General features: G+C 45.7%; 1 protein-coding gene across 6 annotated transcripts in view; it reads left to right on the top strand.

Moving 5' to 3' along the window:
• The window catches only part of KANSL1 (KAT8 regulatory NSL complex subunit 1), a 101,718-nt gene that overhangs the window by 43,021 nt on the left and 40,222 nt on the right, over positions 1-18,475 (top strand). The gene's annotated exons all lie outside the window — the stretch shown is intronic.

The raw sequence follows: 18,475 nt of genomic DNA on the forward strand, positions 1-18,475 counted from the left end.
TGTCAGAAACATCCTGTTTGTGCCAGCTGACGAATGCATCCTTCCTGCTACTTTCTGCCTTCCCCATTGGTACCCTGGGATAGCGTTGTTCTGTTACTCCCCTCCACGAAATGCGCAGGAAAACAGGAGTGGCGAAGCGTTACTGCACGAGCGGCCTCAGCCGGTGTCTGGTTCGCAGGATGCTCTCGAGCGCTGTAGGCAGTCCGGCTCCCAGGCACGGCGAGCAGCAGCCCAGCACCTTGAACTTAACAAATCACAGTAACAAGGACAATATTCACAACTCCAGCCGGGCTGTTTTTCATTAAGAGTAAGAAAAAATGTGAAGTTGTAGGAATTTTGTAAAGGCTTTTGATATGTGAGTACTTCACAACGTACTACAAGATCTGGAGGAAAATAAACTTTTGATTAAAGAATAAACCCTGTTCCAGAAACTCCCCGCACAATACTTAGAGACTTTTTCAGGTACAAGGAGTGAGACCTGGGCTTGGGTGTTCTGCTGAAGAAAGCTGCCTTGCTGTGGCTTTCCATCAGCTGCCATGCTTTTTGTCTAAGCTTCTTTGAGTGCTTGTCTGAACCTTCTTTTGCAACTTACTGTACAAAAATAATTATGTAAATATTTAGTATTTATATGTAACATTTCAGTTAAACCTTTCAGAGGTTTTTTTTTCCACTAAAGTTTTGCGTGGAAGGAGTGGGCTGTCTCACTGTGGGGGTCAGAAAAACTTTACGGGCCATAAATTTGAGACTTTTCAAGCTCTGCAGGTATCCTATGACTAAGCTGCTTTTTTTGCCGGGTTTAAGGATAATCTTCTGCCATGCAGGAACGGGTTTTGATATTATCTCATTTAGTTTTAGGGTTGTAACTTGGCTGTGCGGATTTCTGTACTATGTCTACAAAAAAGCAGACATTTGTGTGGCTGTGTTCTGACAAGCAGAAAGACAAATTCAGAATGATCTGCCCTGGAAAGGATCCAAACGTTTTAATTTGTGTGTATGTAATTCTAGTATCTCTACTAGAGCCAAGTCTGCTCTCCTTAGACTTGATGATAATGCTTAGCACATGTAGTGTTTTCGTCTTGAAAGCGGTACACAAACATTAACTAACCTAGCAGTTAAGGTTTAAACTTTCTTTTAGCTAACGTTTGCTTAGGTTTGAAAGCAGGCTGCTATCTCTAGTGCTCTGTGCAGGCTTTACAGTGTTATATAGGTTGACTGGAAGCACGTTGCAGCATGGGCTGGCAAAGGGTGCTAAAAATAGCAGCTGATAGTTCCTCTGGGTAATGGAGGAAAACTCAAACCACTTTTGAATATGAATCGCTTTACTGATCTGACCAGAAACCCAGTGATCGCATCACCGTTACCGCTTCGAGTGCGGCACCAAATTGATTCTGCTTGCGAGAGTCTTTAAATTTTCATATAGGTCTTAATTGGGCCAATGTAACTGATGTCATTTCTAGTAAAATGACGAGTCAGCAATGAGCTCTTTCTTCCACTTGCTCTGCTCAAGGACCAAATTTGACTACTTTATGCATAATACCGCGTTCCAGAAACCATGATGCTGTCCTACGTTGGCCATAGATCTGGGAATTACTTAATTTCAACCAGCCGAAGGACTGAATTTGGTAAGCAGAATAGTTGAAGTAAACACAATGACTCTGCGAGTACTTCTGTTTGGACCTCTGGAGGCCACACCGCTGTTTTGTGTGTGTGTGTGTGGAACTGGATAGCTTAGAGATCCTTTCATTCCCAGGGACAAGAGGACACGTTACAGGGTGTTAAGTCCTTGAGAACCGTTCCTGGCGCGCTTGGCATTGCAGTGAAGCTTTAAAAACCTTTATCTTTGTGCTTTTGCTAGTGGGTTATTGTTGCTTCCTTTAGTTCACTTCGCAGAACAGGTGGCCTTATTCTTTGGCGTCTTGGCAGATTTCCTCTTAAGCCTTATTTTAGAGAGTTGAAAGAGGAAGAGGGCATAGGGTGCTTTTTGAAGCTGTATTCACTTGAGGGCTGTATTCCCACCAGTGTTGTGAAGCCTAGAATAGTTACTCCAGGATTCTTTGCTGTTTTGAAGCAATTACGGTTTCTCGAACTTGAAGTGGGGTCGTTGTCCTATAAAAGAAGAATATAACCAGGAGAAGCATTGAAACGTGGAAGGAAGGATCACAGGTTTTATTCACTGCCCCAGGATTTATCCATTTTGTCTCAAGACATGCACAGGTTTTGCAGGAGCTTGCGAAGGCTTGGAAAATAAACATGGTCAGCACTCTTCATCTTTGAATAGTAGGTGGTTGAACAGAATTGCTGCATAATGAATTTTCACATTTATTAACCCCCTCCTTCCCTTCCACCTTTGTCCCACTTTCTGTACCTTTGAGTAAAGCGTGACCCAAAGTGTCTGGTTGAGCAGATGTAGGGATGCTCTACTGCTGCAATTAGATAATGCTTTTTCTGGTTTTACATATGTTTTCTGTAATAACATTTGAAATTGGGTGCAGCTTGTTCTTTTCCTGCTATATGAAATCAATAGAGAGGCTTAATTTTTTTTTTAAAAAATGTTCTGTTATTACTAAATACATTTTAAAAGGCAATTGGTTTTGTCAACAGAGCAGCAGAAAGGGAGACAGATGCTTGCAATAGGTTGTTCCTCTGTGAGTGCTTGAGGAAAAAATGAGTACTGCTTTTGTTGTAGGAAGAGTCCAGCATAGTCTGGCTGTGTCACCTCTGTCACGCTGTGCCTCTATTTCCATTAGCTGCAGGACAATCTGAGTAATCAGATTCTCCAGTGAATTGGAGCTGAGACACTTTCGGTTGTTTGCTCTTTTCTTGGTATATGATTCATTTAGTTTTGACTGGGACTTTGGGAGGATGACTGTAGCTGTGGTGAAGCACTGGGATTGCTTATGGGGGTAGCTGCAAGAAGAGATGCTTATTCCAAGTCTGTTCCGCCTCCCGGTTTTCTAGTTGCGTATTTGAATTTCTCCCTGCTCAGATCACCTGTAATAAATCAGACACCCACAGGTTACATGACCCTGATCTCTGGCTCTTCTGTGAAGGGGCTGATACAGGTCTTTAAAATGACGTTTCCAGTAAGATTTTTTTTTTAACTGTCAGCTGCTGGAGGATTGCTTTTAAGGACCCAGTTACGCTTGAGCTCTCTCGTATTTCAAGTCTAACTCAGCCTAACTCATTTCAAGTCTAACTCATTTTAGGGTGCCCCGTGCATGTGGCTGTAGGAGTGTAACCCTGACATCTAGCTTAGGGACCTGCGTGAAGCTGTCTGGGTAACACACTTGCCAACATGCTATAAATATCTACTGAATTCCCAGACATGATTAGTTTCTTTATTGTCCTGTTAATAGTGTGTGAAACAGGTGTAAGCTCCACCCAGATCACATCCCCTTCCAGCCTGGAGAGGTAGATGCGCCTTCTGACTGTGCCTGAGCATCGCTTCTTAAAGGGTAGGTATTCTGGTAGCAAACCTTCCTTGCTGCCAGGTGCATGGGTGATGACTGCTCCAGAGCTGAGCTGTGCTTTGAGACTGACTTGCCAGGCTGAGGTATCCCCTTCTGCCCTCTGCTAGCTGCTGAAAACGGGTGATGGAGTAGGAATTGAGGCAAGTAGTAAATCTGTGGAAGGAACAGTGTCTTGCGTGCTGGTTTTCTTCATTTATAGGCTTTCTTTGAAGAAGGTGGCATGCATTGGATCTGATGTCAGTGCTTTCTGCTGGATCCTTGCCATCTGCGTAGCTTTTATTTTCTATATATGCTTTTAGGCAGCCTAAAGTGGCAACCAAAATTTGCTGAAGCTGCAGTTCTTGATCCTTGTCCAGCCAGCTTTCAACTTCTGATTTAATTGATGTGCACAGCAGCGAGCAGTTGAGAGGGCATCTCAACACTTTCTGGATCTTTTGGGGGAGAATTTAATGGAAACTAGCACGAAATCTTGGATTGAAGCCTCCACTACGGAGCTGATTCCACAAAGTGATTCAAACACTTGGCTCTGTCTCTCAAAAATACTGTGTCAGAGTTAGCGCAGCTGAATGTTTTAATACTTTTAGTACTTGCTGGGTACTGATGGTTGGGACACATTGCTAGGACTGAAAATATTTTCTGCTCAAAATCTCTCCCTGGATGAGCACACAGGGTATGTGGACAATGTGTCTTGATCTTCCAGCGGCTGGTCTTAAAGAGCAGGACAAGACTGAGATGGATAGAGCGGTGCAATGCGTCAGGCAGTGGGACAGAAAAGCTGCTGGAAGGAGGCAAAATGATACTGAGAGAACTGGCAGGACAAGAAGGAAAGAAAGCTTAGAGAAATGGTGTCAAGAATACTTTTCTTTCTGTACCCTTAGATCGTAAGGCCAGATGAGATCATTTATGTAAGAGGAGATCATCGCAGGGGCTGTGTGATTTAGCTGAGTAAATTCCCGTTTGCTTGAGCTAGAATTGATTTTCAAAAACACTTGTTACTTCTAGCTTGAGTGTGCTTAGTTTAATCTTGTAGCCATCAGTTCTTGTTTCCTCCCTTGCCTGTTGGACTGGGAAGCCATGTAGCAAATATAAGTACCTGTGGACGTGATCTCATTGCCTCTTGCCGCCTGAAGAGAGCTCAGATATGAATATGAGATGTGATGGCTTTAAGACTGTTGTCAATGCAACTTTACTTAAAGTTGGCTTGCTTGTGGATGGATCATTTCCCCTTTTTTTTTTCTAGCAAGGCTTCATCATGGTGTTCAAATTCCAGCAGTGTCTTTCATGAGTGATTAAAAAGTCCTTTAAAAGCATCTTTTTCCCCCTACCCCTTAAAAAAAAAATACCCCTCCAATACTATAATTCTGGCCTATATTCTTTTGTGTCTGCTAAATATGGTCAGAAGTGCTAAGTGTGTTTTCATGCTTTAATTTGCTGTTGGTACAAGTAAGCCATCCAGCTCAGTGATGCATCTTACTACTTTTTGATCCTTCAATCAAGGTTTATTTAAATTCTTTTTTCTGCAGAAATGACTCAAAATGCCTTCTGCTCTTAGTCTTCCCTTTCAGTTGCTCATCATCTAGGATGTGGTTTGCTCTGTGTGTTTGAGAGAACCATGCTGATGGCTTGGTCCAGAAGCTGTGGAGTACCAAAGATTATTTTTTTTCCCAAAAAAGAGTAATCTTTAAACAAACATTAAAAAAGAAAAAGAATTTCTTTTTACGTATATGGAGCTTCAGACTTTACAAAAAATAAACATTTGCAGAAGATACTAAAATGGGTGTTGGTTCTGCAGTGACAGTGGATGTATTGGGATTATGTCAGAAAATGAGATTAAGCACTGAGGCCTCCCTCTTTCTGACAGAGCGCTACATGTGCTGGCGTAATTATTTCCTCCAGTGCACACAGGTGATGGTTGTCTTGTAAAGTTTGCACAAAGGGTATATTGACACCAGCAGGAATTTTGCTGAAAGTTGGGAGTAGTGTGCCCTAAATTCATGCTGTCCCTTAGACCGTAACTATAAGTGCACCTTGGCTCCGTTCCCAGGAAGACGTTGACACCTCTGAATGTGAGTTGCTGGGAGGCGAACAGCATCTTGTGCTTGGAGATGTGATATCCACGCCCAAAGTAAAACGGACTTTCTGCTTCACATTTACTACTTGTCAACTTTGGAGCATGGGGCTGTGAAGCCAAACCAGGATTTCATTGAAGAATTCCTTGGATGCTTTTTTCTTGGCTTGGATGCTCTTGCCCCCTTCCTCTTCCGCATCCCCTTTTGCTGTGCCATCTGTCTGTCATTTGCTTTCTCATTTCTCTGACCTATTTATGAAATACGTGTGCACAACCCCTTTATCTAGTGGTTGCAGAAAAGGGCTGTGAATTGTGACCAGACTTACTTCCTCTGTCAGATTTGTCGGGTCCAATGACTACCCATCAGACTTAGTGGGTATCTCTGGTCTCGTTTTAAATTTGCATGGTGTTGGTTTCAAACCAGGTCCATGCAGAGAATTTTCTGGTAGTGGCACGGCAGGACACGACAGCAGCGTAAGCCTTGGAGGTTGGGATTTGGCTGCCCAAGGTCTGCAGGAGGTGGGGTCGGGTTTGGGTTGCAGCGCTTGCTTGCCGGAGTTCAGCTTTCACAGAGGAACTTTATTTACGAAGCTTTGGACAGTGATTTCATTGTCCCAGAAATGCCTGGCATGAAGGGGAGCATTGAGGCTCTGTCACGAGTCCAGGTTCCTGAGTCCACACCTGTCGGTGGGCGGCAGCAGCCAGTTGCCCCCTGCAATCGGGGTTCTCGCCTTTCTCACGTTCAAGGATTAAGGCTCGGATCTGCTGCAGCTGGTCTCAGACTCTGCAGAAGCCCAGCAGTGGGCTCTGGAAGCTGCAAGATTGCTTTCAGGACACAACGCTGTGATGAGACACGCCACTGTGGTAGTACCAGTGTTGATGGGCCTCCTTTCTTGCTGCTCTTTGCATAGTCCAGAAAAAACAGTGAAGTGCCAACAATCCCCCAAATCCCCCCCATAAGAGTTCATGGTAAAGTAGGGAGCTTGGTCTGCTCCAGTGCAGGTCCTTGGGTCCCACCTAGCAGCTTATCTAGCAGGGGGGAGTGCTTTTGAGTTTGGGGTATTTTCATGCCTTGTATAAATAGTTGAAAAAAACCCTTAATATGACTGGAGTTGGATGGTGCCATACACACAGGGAACAATGCAGTATGGTTGGATTTGTCCTGGGAAGGGTATTGTATTGTCCACGCTTTTCTGCTCAAGATAGCAAAGGAAAACACAGGGAGAGGGAGGAGGACGCAGAGCAGTGCTGATAAGGTGGCTCCCTTTCAATTTCCTGCCTGCATGGGGGGAAGAGATCTGTGTTGCCTGTGATGGATCTGAGGTTAAGGATCTCCATTCACACATTCATGTGCATTTGCTTCCAAATAATGTGTAGTTTTGGGTTTATTTTCCCCCATAATTGAATGTTACACAGGCAGAGGTGGCTGTGAAGGGATGGCAGGATTTTGAAAGCGTACTGGACTTCCATGCCCCTGCTGCGTAGGGGCTTTCACAGCACGTGTATCTAGGAAATCTTGCCACTTCCTTTGAAACTAATTATTGGCCAGTCTCTGATGCACAAGCTGGCAAGGTCGCTGTGAAATCAGCTTTCGGGGAGAGGTGGATTGAAAACAAAAGGGGGGGATTGGGGGGGACCCTCTTGATGTAGGCTGCTGTAGATCAGATCGTATATTTTCTTTTGTAGATCAGGCATGCTAATGAACATATTCAAGATTACTCATGGGGAGGAATAGCTATAGGTGTGTTGTTTTGTGTTTTTTTTTCCCTTGAGACACTGAGGAAAGAAAATGGAGCACAACAGGACAAAAAGAATTGCTGAACAAGTCTTTTCCCAGCTTCGTGAAATAGTGAAAGTCTCTCTGGGAAGAACCTGAGCTGCAGGGAGGGAATGAGAAAGCATCCGAGAGCACGTAACCAGTCGTGACATACAAACGGCTGCACATTCCTGCTCCCCAAATTTGCATAGAAGATGCCTCCTGTAGCTGAACTGATAAAAAACCCAAACAATAGCTCTTGGAGTTACTACAAGGAGTGGATTGTTAACCTGCTGCTGACCCTCCCCCTTTTTCTTTGATCTCAAAAAATGAAATAAAGTCCATATAATCACTTCTAAATTTGTGTGTGTGTATATAAAATACATAAAATGCTTGCCTGTGAGCTCCAGCCCTTGCAGTTGGAGAGGGCGGCCATATGATTAGCCACGACACAAGGTGAAAAACCTCCCTTTGTTCAGCTTTTGCTCGCCAACCTTCACTCTGCTTGGGAGGGTGCGCTGTCTTGATCAGAGGGAAGTTTTTTTGGCATGTGCTTAATTAATTAAAGGAAAGAAGGTAGTAAATTGATGGTTACGGTGGAATCTCTGATACTAAATCCATTCCAGTCTAAAGCAGTCGTCTGCCTGGGACAATAAATACACCATAGATAACAGCTACTCTTGAAGGTGAGCCAGAACTCCTCTGGCCATGGTAGAGATGAGAAAAAGATGTCAAGTAACATGTCCAGGATCAAAAGGCAAATCTGTGATGGAGCAGCGAATTAGCAGATTCAGGACTGGAGTCCCAGCTTGGAGCCTCTTAAACGATAAGACCTTCTTCCTCCCCACCACCACTCTGCCACGTTGCAGGAGACGGATGTCAGCTGTCGGTCAGGGTTCTGCAGTGGTACATCTGTGATGTCCTGCTCCCTAGGGGAAGTTTTTCTTGTGTGATACAGTAAATAAGCTCAAGTATTAGAGTCCCTCATAGGTCACCATGGATATACAGGCATATACTTCTTTCTTCTTGTCTGCCCTTTGCTTTTTTTCCTGGTCAGATGTGGTTTCCTCCTTGGAGCCTACCTGGAGTTGATTCCATGTCTCTGCTCTCAGTGGTAGTTCACATCTTCTGTAAATCTTGTGAGCTGATACCTTTTGGTTCTGTAGAAGAAATGTGGCTGCGCACTTGTGACTTCATGTATTTGGACTCTCTGCGTTATCCAGAGTTTTTAATCTGAAGCCTGTCTCCTCTGCCCAAAGCATGACTAGAGACCTAGTAACCATTTTGTAACAGAGGAAAGGTATTTTTTAGAGATGTAAACAGGCCATGAATTGAGGGAGTGACATCTGAGGAGTTTGGATGAAAATTGCACATCAGCAAGAGGTTTGTACATGAAGCTGTGCACCATAACCAGAATAATTGTGTGTGCTCTGGGTATCTAGGATCAAAGAGAGTCTTGCCCAGCACAGCAGGAGTTACGAGGGAGGTGGTAGCAAAAATATATACGACACTTAGTGGGACACACTGGGATGTTGATGCCTTACCAGAAGAACTGGAGAGAAAACCCAGGAGTTGATTCTCCAGCCCATTAACTTTTAAGCTGGTGTTCGAGGCACTCAAAAACTACATTGTTCATTTCTGTGCCCTTCTGAGCACTCCAGAGTGGAAGCGAGTTAAAGGTTTGTACATGTGTGCATGTACCTGAAATGAAAGTTGTGTTTCATATGAAACTTCTGGTCTATACCAAGCTAAAACCTCTGTGGGGTGGCTTGGTGGTTTTTTTGTGTGTGTGTGTGGTAATGTCTTACAAAAAGCTGCAAGGAGGCTAGGAGAAATGTCGGGGTGTTTTGTTTTGTGTGGTGTTTGGGATGCGCTGATGGTCTGTGTTGCTCTGGCTATGCGACCTGTATCTGGTCTGAACAGAAGGGTGGGGGGAATTTATACTGTAGTTGTTGAACCGAAGCTCTCGTATCATGGAATTTCTCTGTCTGAAGTACTGGATTGAAACTAATGGGATTTTCTAATAATTGTGAGAGGCAGGTTTGGGGAAGGAACGGGTAGCGCTTAAGTGTCACATCTGCTTAAGTCTGTACTGATGTCCGCCTCGGCCCTTGGTGACACTTGGAGTGAAGAAACTTGTGTAGCCATTTTTTTCCCCCTAGCCTTTGCATAATGGCTGGCTGTGTTGAAGATGTAAACATGCTATAAATGATGATTGCTGAAATGCTGCAGTTAAGAATTCATTGTTTTCATGAGATTCTTTGGTTTCAAGAACTTGCTTCGTTACCCTTCCTATCCGATGTGAGCAAGGGGGTGCCCACAAGCTTCTCCCTTTATCTAAAGGAAGACTTAAATCTGAAATCTGGTGCAACTCTGGGATAATCCAGCAAAATAGAGACCTTGTATAAACCGCTCATTCTCATGCGGCTTGTAGCTGGATGTTACTTTTGAAGCTAATATCATGACCATCTAAATAGCAACCTGGTTAAAGAGCAACCCGCTTACTCACTTTGCTGCTGATCTGCCCAACCACATACATCCGAACTGGCCCAGCGTGGCCGTGTGTATTTGGCATGTCCTGACTGCTCCTTTCACCGGGGTGGACGCGGCCCTCGTAGCTGCTGCTGGAGCCACACGCAGCCGCCGCGGGCGCTCGGCCAGCGAGCTGCCACCGCCGGCACATGCGACACCGAGGAGCCCTTGAGAACGGGGCACCGCGGAGTGGCGGTAGGTTTCTCCTCTGCAGGGTCTCACAGCGATTCGGGGGCCTCGTTCAGCAAACAGCGATTTGCATTCCAGCGTTTGTTAGCATTGCTAGCTCTGAGCCCCGCAGAAAAGAGCTCTGCGGACTTATTCAGATCCTGCTTCCTTCCCCCTCTAAGGCATGCATGCTCTCTCAGGGTTTGAATTACCCCATACTCTTTTCAGGAAAATAAATAGGGTATCTGTAAGTTTAAACATTAAGGCCTTTGTCAGCCCACAGCGAGTAGCAGAGGCCTCCTGTGGATAAAACTATGTTTGGGGGGAGGTCCTTGTTTTACAGCGCATTGAGTTCTGTTGAAGGGTGGAGGCTTGACAGCATTGAGACTGAAGTCCTCTGTCCAGGGGACAGGTGGAGCTCCAGCAACGAGCCTTTTCCCCCTTTTCATTCCCAGTGGCTTGTCCCGAGCGCGTTTTGTCCTTGTACCGAAGCGCGGAACGCACAGCCAGAGCGGAGGAGAGGATGTCGACCGACATGACTCAGTTCGCAGCCTTCAGATGGCTTGCCAAGTGGAGCGTTCGGTCCTTTTTTGTCTCGATCATTTCCTAGCAGATCATCCAGATTCTGTTTTCCAGCTGAAGCGCGTGCCACCTTTCATCTGTGCCGCGCCACTCGCTGAGGGTGTGCAGGACAGCCCTCACCACCTCTGCAGCAGGGCGAGGGAGTCTGATCCCGCACTCGGGTCTGCGTTCAGTCAAATACCCCCTTCTCGCTGCTGTCTCTGCTGCCCTAAACAGCTTTGCGAGCCAAAATTAAAGTTTCTCTGGTACAGGCTGCATGTGTTAGTGGCTGGGTGTGTGCACCGCCAGTATGACCCGCTCTCCTGAACTCCCACTGAAGCTGGTGATGAATCTGTTTTATAGTTACTTAAACGGAAAAGACGGATCACAGCTCGGCAGTGACGCTTCTTCCCATGGTATGGTGCTGCATCGCCTTGGTGTGTGATGCCCAAACAGCTACGAGGCGCTGCCAGGCTTTGGTCTGGCTTGAAGCAGACTTTTGTACTAGTTAAATAAGTAATTTATTCTCGCAGAAATCACTGGTTTTTAATTGCTCCTGGCAAACATGTTCAGAAGATAGTAAGGGTTCTTAAACTGTGCTCTGTGGGACCATGCAGAGGGGCTTGTGGATTCATTAAATAAGCTTTTTGATGGAAAACTTGATAAAGGAGCCAGGAATGCCCAAGAAATTCATGGGTGTTGACAGACGTCCGCTGGTGCGAAAACTGTGGCAAGCGCTAGCGGAGGGAAGTGACATGATGTGTCGGTTTGTTGCATGCAGATGAGATGAGAAGTTCCCTGAAAACTCTTCATTAGGTGAAATACGTTAGCGGCCAGAGTTGCTCTTCTGGAAGATTCTTCGACCTGGTCAGAGCCCGGTCCTTTCTTGGAAAGCAGAGATGCTCTTTTGTGTCTCCCATTTGATGTTTGAATCCTGTGTTTCTTCAGTCCTTTGTATGCTGGAGCATCTGTTATAAAAGGGGTTTCACGTGGCTGAACAATGCAGATTGTGCCTTTCTTCTAGTGGGAATAAAACTCGGTTTTTCACAGCCTCCAAGTCTGCTGCATTTTGGCCATCCTCAGCCACCGCTCCAGGAGAGCTCTGCGCAAAGCCCCTTCCTTCTTGTGCCCCCAGTTTATCCACCCAAAACGCAGCAGCTACCCCTGCGTCCTTACTGGGATCCTGGTCTTGGATTTCATAGAGTGTCGTGAAACCTTTCTGCGTCCTTTGCTGTGGAACGTAATTGCTAATTCCTTAATTTATACCTTCTGATCTGCTGTCTCTAGTGCTGCTTGCCCACAGTTTAGCGGCCAGAAGCAGCCGCCCTTCTCCCTGCCCGTGGCACCCCAACGCTCCGTGGCCGCTTTGTGCCGTGTTTCTCTGTGGCTTAAGGCAACACTGAACATAGTGTGATTCACATTAGTCTCCTGTCATTCTCCCTCTCTCCTCTTTCCATTTCCCTCTGGACTTTTTCACAATCCTGTACTGTATAGTCCCTTAGCCAGGATTATTTTATCCCATTTCTTAGATAAAGGGCTTGGATGCCAGAAATGTATTATTTCTGTGTTAACTGGAAGGGCTCTTTGGGATGAGAGAGGAAACTTCTCTTGGATCGATGCCAGAAATAGCACGTCTGCCCCTTCCCTTGACTAAATGACCTTCAGATTTAATATTGATGTGTAGCTTTATCCTCGCTCTATTTTAGACTAAAGAGGTGATCTTTGTCTGCTGGGGGACTGCGTTAGGGCATGCCTGTGTAGGCACATGTATTATTGCAAACTCTTCTGCGCAGTGAGCTGCGGAGCAGCAGAGCACTGCAACTACAGAGGGAATATCTGCACCTTTATTCAGTGGGTGTTCTCTTTTCCTGAAAGGCCTGGTACTTCTATTACTTTGAGCAGGGATGAACTCCCTGTGCTTCAAGCCAGAAAAAATATATTTTCATTTTTCCTACAACTCGGAAGCAACTCATATTGAAGGCTTGGGAATCAGAGCAAGCCCGTGAGTAAGTGGGCATGAGATGTGACTGCACGCCTGCAGAGTGCTCCCGCTGCCTCCTGCAGCACAGCTGTCCCACATGGGGCTGGGAAGCAGATTGCTTCTTGCTTCTCCCCTGGAAGGCAGGGGAATTGGGGAGCCTTGGGACTGCACCTGATGGGTGAATTCATACCACTGACGCTGTTAGGTATCGATGCTGCCTCTCTTTGCTCTTTCAATGTTCCCTAAAATCCATTAGTTCGTCCTTACTCCCTGCCTATTTCAGCTGATTTGGCAACTTCTGCTTCGGCTGGAAATCCTTCTTTGCTTCTACCTGTGTTGTCCTAATGTCACTACGTGGTCCAAACAAATAAGTTTTTTCTTGACTTAAACCGCTGTGTGAGCTTAAAAACCTGCTTGCTGTAATAAGCGGTGAGGAAGACGGGGGAAAAACGCTTCGTAAGAAGAGGCTTCTGTGAAGAGGGTTTAGGGCTTTTGTGCTTCAGGTACAGGGCTGAGCTTAATTTTGTGATGCTCAGAGCTGAATTTCTGAACACAAACTTCATGCGGGAATTCTGCATTTTGAGATCTCTGTTTGCAAAGCGCTCTCCTTTCCCTCCCAGAAAAGGACATGAAAGAGCAGATAAGGAGGGTGAGGTCATCTCAGCAGTGCAGAAATTTCCCAGGCCTAGAGGAGAAGCCTGCTTCAGTGTAATCACTTATCCTGAAGTTTTGTTTTGATCTTGGGCTGCAAAACCTGTGGAGTTAAACAAAACCACTCCCCCTCCCTAGGATCCATGACAAAACACCCTTTGACCTCAGGTCTTAACGGCTGCATAATAAAAAGTGAAGAGACTGAAGCTGCATTTTCATTCCTGGAAAGATTGGAGTATCCGGTGCTACTCCCTCCTTCTCTCTGTCAGTACTTACTTGGTGCAGTGGGTGGTGGAGAAGAGGAAGGGTCTGTATCTCCTGCAAGCTAAACCAGGAGAAAAATGAAAGCATGTTTTATTTATTGGACTGTTCACTTCAGTCCTGCTTGGATTGATGGGGATCACAAGTTGCTTAGCTGAAAACAGTTTGGGCAGATGTCTGCATCCCGTGTGAGTCCTTACCAGCTCCATGCTGGGAAGTTTGAGAGTACTGAGGGAGTAGTCACGTTCCCTTGCAAGGAGAGCTGGGGCACGGGGATCCAAGGACTTCTCCACTTCAATATTGACTATAGTTTTTCTTGGGTATCTATCTGATCATGCGATTGTTTTGCTGGTGCTGCCTGAGTGGAAAGCTTTGCAACACTGAGATGGCTCGTTGCACCTGTTTAGATCAAATTGAGGGCAGCACGATCAGGAAACCGCCTTTGCCGGTGCTGTTCTCTTCATGGCATGAGCTGGAAGGTTTTAACGTCCTGGAGAATAATTCCGTAAATTCTGCCTTCAGTAAACTCTTCTGAACAATAAAAAGCATGTCCCAAATAAGTTCTGTGCTGACATGGTGTTGTATTAATGCTGTTCACCAACCGGAGCTCTGAGCTGCTGTCCTCGCACTGGCAATAATTTAACATAGTTTCTGTATTATGGAATATTGATTTACTGTGGAGCATAAAAATGTGCAGTACTCAGCAGAAGGGCCTCACCAATTGTTATGCTCCAGGAACACTGCTGCTCAGGAATGTGAAATAAATTTTCCCTTTTAACAATAGATCCTGATTTGCATAGTCTCTATTCTTGCTTCTCCAGGGATTGTGCCACTAATGGTCTATAGTGAACGCTCCCCCACTTTGCCACCAAACTACTCTATTCGCACACGTACAAAGGGCTTTGCTGTTGAACAAGTGTAATAACTTTCCAAACGGTTTACTCTGTGCTCTAATTGTCTCCTCTCTGTTGCGCACTTGAAGAATTTAAGATGCTGAACACCCGCTTCCTTTTCTTCTTTGGTGTTTTAACTGCGTTCGTTTCAGGGAAGCTTGGTTTACAGCTATCCAAAAAGTCAGATCGGCCCGTGCTGCCAAGTGTGAGGTGGTGTCTTGTTGCTGGTTGAAGACCAGGAGCTGGGAAGTGGCTTGTTTGCTCAAGCATAACTTCTTGGAACGTGGTGACTGCTGCTGCAAGCCCTGGCTGTCCCAGCCCATGAGGTGTTTTTTGACCGAGGACGTCCCAGGAGCTTTTATTTACTTTATAGTGTTTCCTAGAGAGGATGCTGGTTTTCTACAGGCGTATGTTGGGGGGTGCTTTGGCTTCTGGTCTTTGCCAGTATATCTGCCTGCGTGCCCTTCTCTGGTGCTTTGGCAGCAAGCAGAGTTTTAGGATGGCGTTGCAATATGTGCAATTTTTCAAGTATTTCAGGATCTCTTATTTGAAAGAAATTCAATGAAATGGCTTGTTGTAGTTGTTCCTGGCTGTGCTTACGATGCATTAGTGAAGATGGTAAAACCAGCCTCTGTTATCATGTACTGTATCCTCTTAGTGAACAGGGGTCGCTGGTCCCTACCTACTTTGCCAAAGGAAGGTTGTAAATCTCTTGATGAAATCCCACCTTTAATGTGAAGAGGAGAAAAAAGTTGAAGAGTAAAATTTCCATTGGCTTAGTGCTTCTGCCACTTTCTGCTTTCTAATGGAAGAAGTATAACTTCTAATGAAAAATATGAGTCTAAAAAAGGTAATGATTGTACTGTCCTGTGCAACCCCGACCTGTTAGGAAGCTGTTGTAAGCAAAATCACAATGTGGATAAGGGCCTTACTCACCAAAAAGGAGGATATACTCCTGGAAGAAGTTGGTTGTGACCTTGAGCAATCCTGGTACTTAGTTCATATTGTTGAGAATGATGTATTAATCAGAGCTTTAAGGGAAGAATTCTCAGTGAACTGAAAGTGCATTGCAGTTGGAGCAAACTTTGTTGTTCAGTTATAAACACCTTTCGTGCAAGGTATAGCATTACCTTCTTGTTCCCGGATTTAGCTGTGGGGGGTAACAAACTGCCTTGTGTTTTCTGGTGCGATGATGATCAGGCAGCTTTTCTGCGTTGGCAGTATTAGATATTCTGCTGGCTGCTGTGCCTGCATAGTTGCTTGTGAGCATGTGGAGAACTATATTGAAAAGTGGTCCAATAAATTCTCTTATAAACGTGGTATTTTTCAGCTGGCTGCTCTGTTGTGCATCTGGAGAGTTGGTTTTGCTGGCGTAACAGCCAGCTCTTCATGTCCACGCTCTGCTGATTCCTGCCTCCTGTCCCCAGCTTGCTCCCCTATCTTCTCCTTCTCTCCCCACACCTTGCTCCATAGTTCTTGGGTGCTGAAACAGGATTCAGACATGGGCCAAAGTACTTGCACTGGCATAGCTGAAAGAATAAAATCAGAATTTTAGGCTATTGTCACAGAACAATTGTTGCTGTTAAGGGCTGAAGAGCAGCTAAAGCTTGGAATGGCTGTTTTTCAGACAGTCAGCTGAATGAATGCTTGGGGCATTGCATAAATGTCATAGCGTAAAGATCTGGGGCACTTGGTTTTGAAATACGCAAAAGTTCAAACCTAGCTGTGGCAACCAGCGTGAAGAATTTCAGCAAAAATCTTAAAAGCATTCAGGAAACTAAGAAAGAAAAAACCCATTTAACCTCCAGTTCTGAGTCTGAGCAGAGCCTCCTGTTGGGCCATGCTATTTTGCTTCTGACGATCGACGTGCTGCCGAATTTATGCCTTGGTCATGAACTCAACGGAAAGTGAAATCATAGGGCTATGACGGTCATTTTGTTGAAATCTCTTTATGATTAATGGGTGCACCTCATCCCAGAGCCCTTATGACTAGGGGTCTTCCTGGGCTTCGTGGAAAATTAGGACTTTTTTTCTTTTGTTTAAACAGGTCACACCTTGAGATAGCTGAAGAAGTTAGGCAAGCCTGGGGGGTAGCAATATGGCAGTGGAGGAGAGTAAGAGCTTCACGGGAACCGGTGAAGTGAGCTTTTTGGGAGCAGAGGGCTGGAGCAGCATCTGTGTATGCCCGTTGGCTTGGGGAGTGGAGCATTTTGGGAAGATCCTCTCTGCAGTAGTCTTTGGGAATGAATGAGGTGGAGGTGGTAAGAGGAGCACTAGGAAGGTGGCATAATGTTTTGCCTTAAAGCTTATGAAAAACAATAATGAAACAAAAGACCCAAACTGGGAAAAGCTTGGAGTGCTCTCCAGCGCTGAAGTGGTGGTTTCTAGTCTACATATTTCCCCCTCACGCTTCCATATCCCTGCAGATTCACCCATTAATGGAAAGGAGCTGAGCAGAGGTTGGCAAGGTAGAGTTGCATGTTTTTCATTTACGCAGTGCTAGCAGGAGGCTCCTACTGAAGATCTGCACTGAATCTTTGGTGGCCTCTGCCTTGACTTCCTTGCCTGGTAAGAGCAAGGAGCGACTGCAGCTTTTGCTGCAGGTCAGCTGAGGCAGAGGAAGGTAAGTTCTGAAAAATGGTAGGAAGGTGCCCAAATGCCTGTTCCGAGCAGCTGCGGCACAGTCCAAGCTGCTGCGAGGTCTGCTGTGCAAGGGTTTTTGTGCTGGGCAGGACCGAGGGGAGATGGGAAGTTCTGCCAGGAAAGCATTAAATACATCACCCCTTATTGTTTACCACTCTCTGCCTGTCGTCTGAGTGACCGGTTCCCATGTCCTTGTTTGGAGGGCGTTCTCTTTGTGTCACTGTGTTGTGAGTACGTAAGTCATGTTGGCACAGGGGACAGGAGTGTATTTCTGTCCCTTGGGATTAATTCCCCGGGACTCATTCTGATACCTGCTGGCATGGAGTTGAGCATGGTTTGGTTCCTGTTGGCTTGGCTATAGGCGAGATGGGCACAGCGGAGCTGCTGTTGTGTGGGCAGAACATGTTGGCATTACGTGTAGACCCTGCTTGGGAGCTGGTGTCTGAAATCCCACATGCTGATGGCCTTGATGAGTATTTTAGGGTCAGTATCCAAACAGAAGACGTTTATTGCATCCTTCCAGTTCTTAAAACCAAAAACTATTAAGGCATCCACTCAACCTTTTTGAGCGACCATTCTCCCATTTCCAGGCTTTGGTGAAAGCTGCCACGTGTTCCTCTCAAGGTTCATGGGTTCCCATTGGGACTCCGGATGGGACTGAGAAAGGGCCAGCACAGACAAGGCGAGTGACTCAGCATCACCAACACGTCGTGAGTCACCGCTGCTGCGCACCACCGCACTGCCGGCTCGCCCTGTAGGATCCAAACCTGGGAGATGGTGGGCTCCAAATTGTTACGTATCGGGATGAAATGTTGTGTCATCAGCGCACGAGCTGATGCACCTCATGTGGTGCCTGGGGCAGCGTGGCATTTTGCCTTCGGATGATAGTGTTTTTGAACTGCTCTGGTTTCGGCTGTTAACTCCATTTCTGCAGCACAGCCAGACACTGAACATGGCACAGGGGTGTGCGAGAACTGAAGTTACAAGTTTCTGCAGGTGATGCGGGTGGTGTTTCACCTACCAGCAGTGTTGCTCTGAGCTAAAAACGGGAGGTAAATAAAATGATGGTTTTCAGTTTCCCTACGAGAAACGGAGTACAGTTTGCTTGCTGTGTGTGGATCTCCATGGAATTTGCTGGCTTGTTCCCTGCCTGCTTGCTGTGATTCCTCTTACATGGCGCACATTCTTCTTCAAAGCATTACATTTAAGGGACGAAGGGTAGTTTAGCAGGGTGGCTTGATTTTTACTTCCTTTTCTGAAACCATTTGCACTTCAGAAGTATAAATCTTGTTAAGATAAGCTTGTTACTGAGGTATGTAGATGGTGATGATGTTGTTGAACAACATAAATAATCCCCTGACATTTTATTTCGGAGGAAAACTTCTTTCTCAAAGGGTGGATTCAAGTATATTTTTGTTAGGCAGCTTCTAAAGTAGTTAAAGTTGTCCTGAATCACAGTAAAACTTACTAGTAGGCAGGAAGGGCTCTGAA

This window comes from Phalacrocorax aristotelis, chromosome 23, assembly GCF_949628215.1.
Source record: "Phalacrocorax aristotelis chromosome 23, bGulAri2.1, whole genome shotgun sequence".
Classification (NCBI taxonomy): domain Eukaryota; kingdom Metazoa; phylum Chordata; class Aves; order Suliformes; family Phalacrocoracidae; genus Phalacrocorax; species Phalacrocorax aristotelis.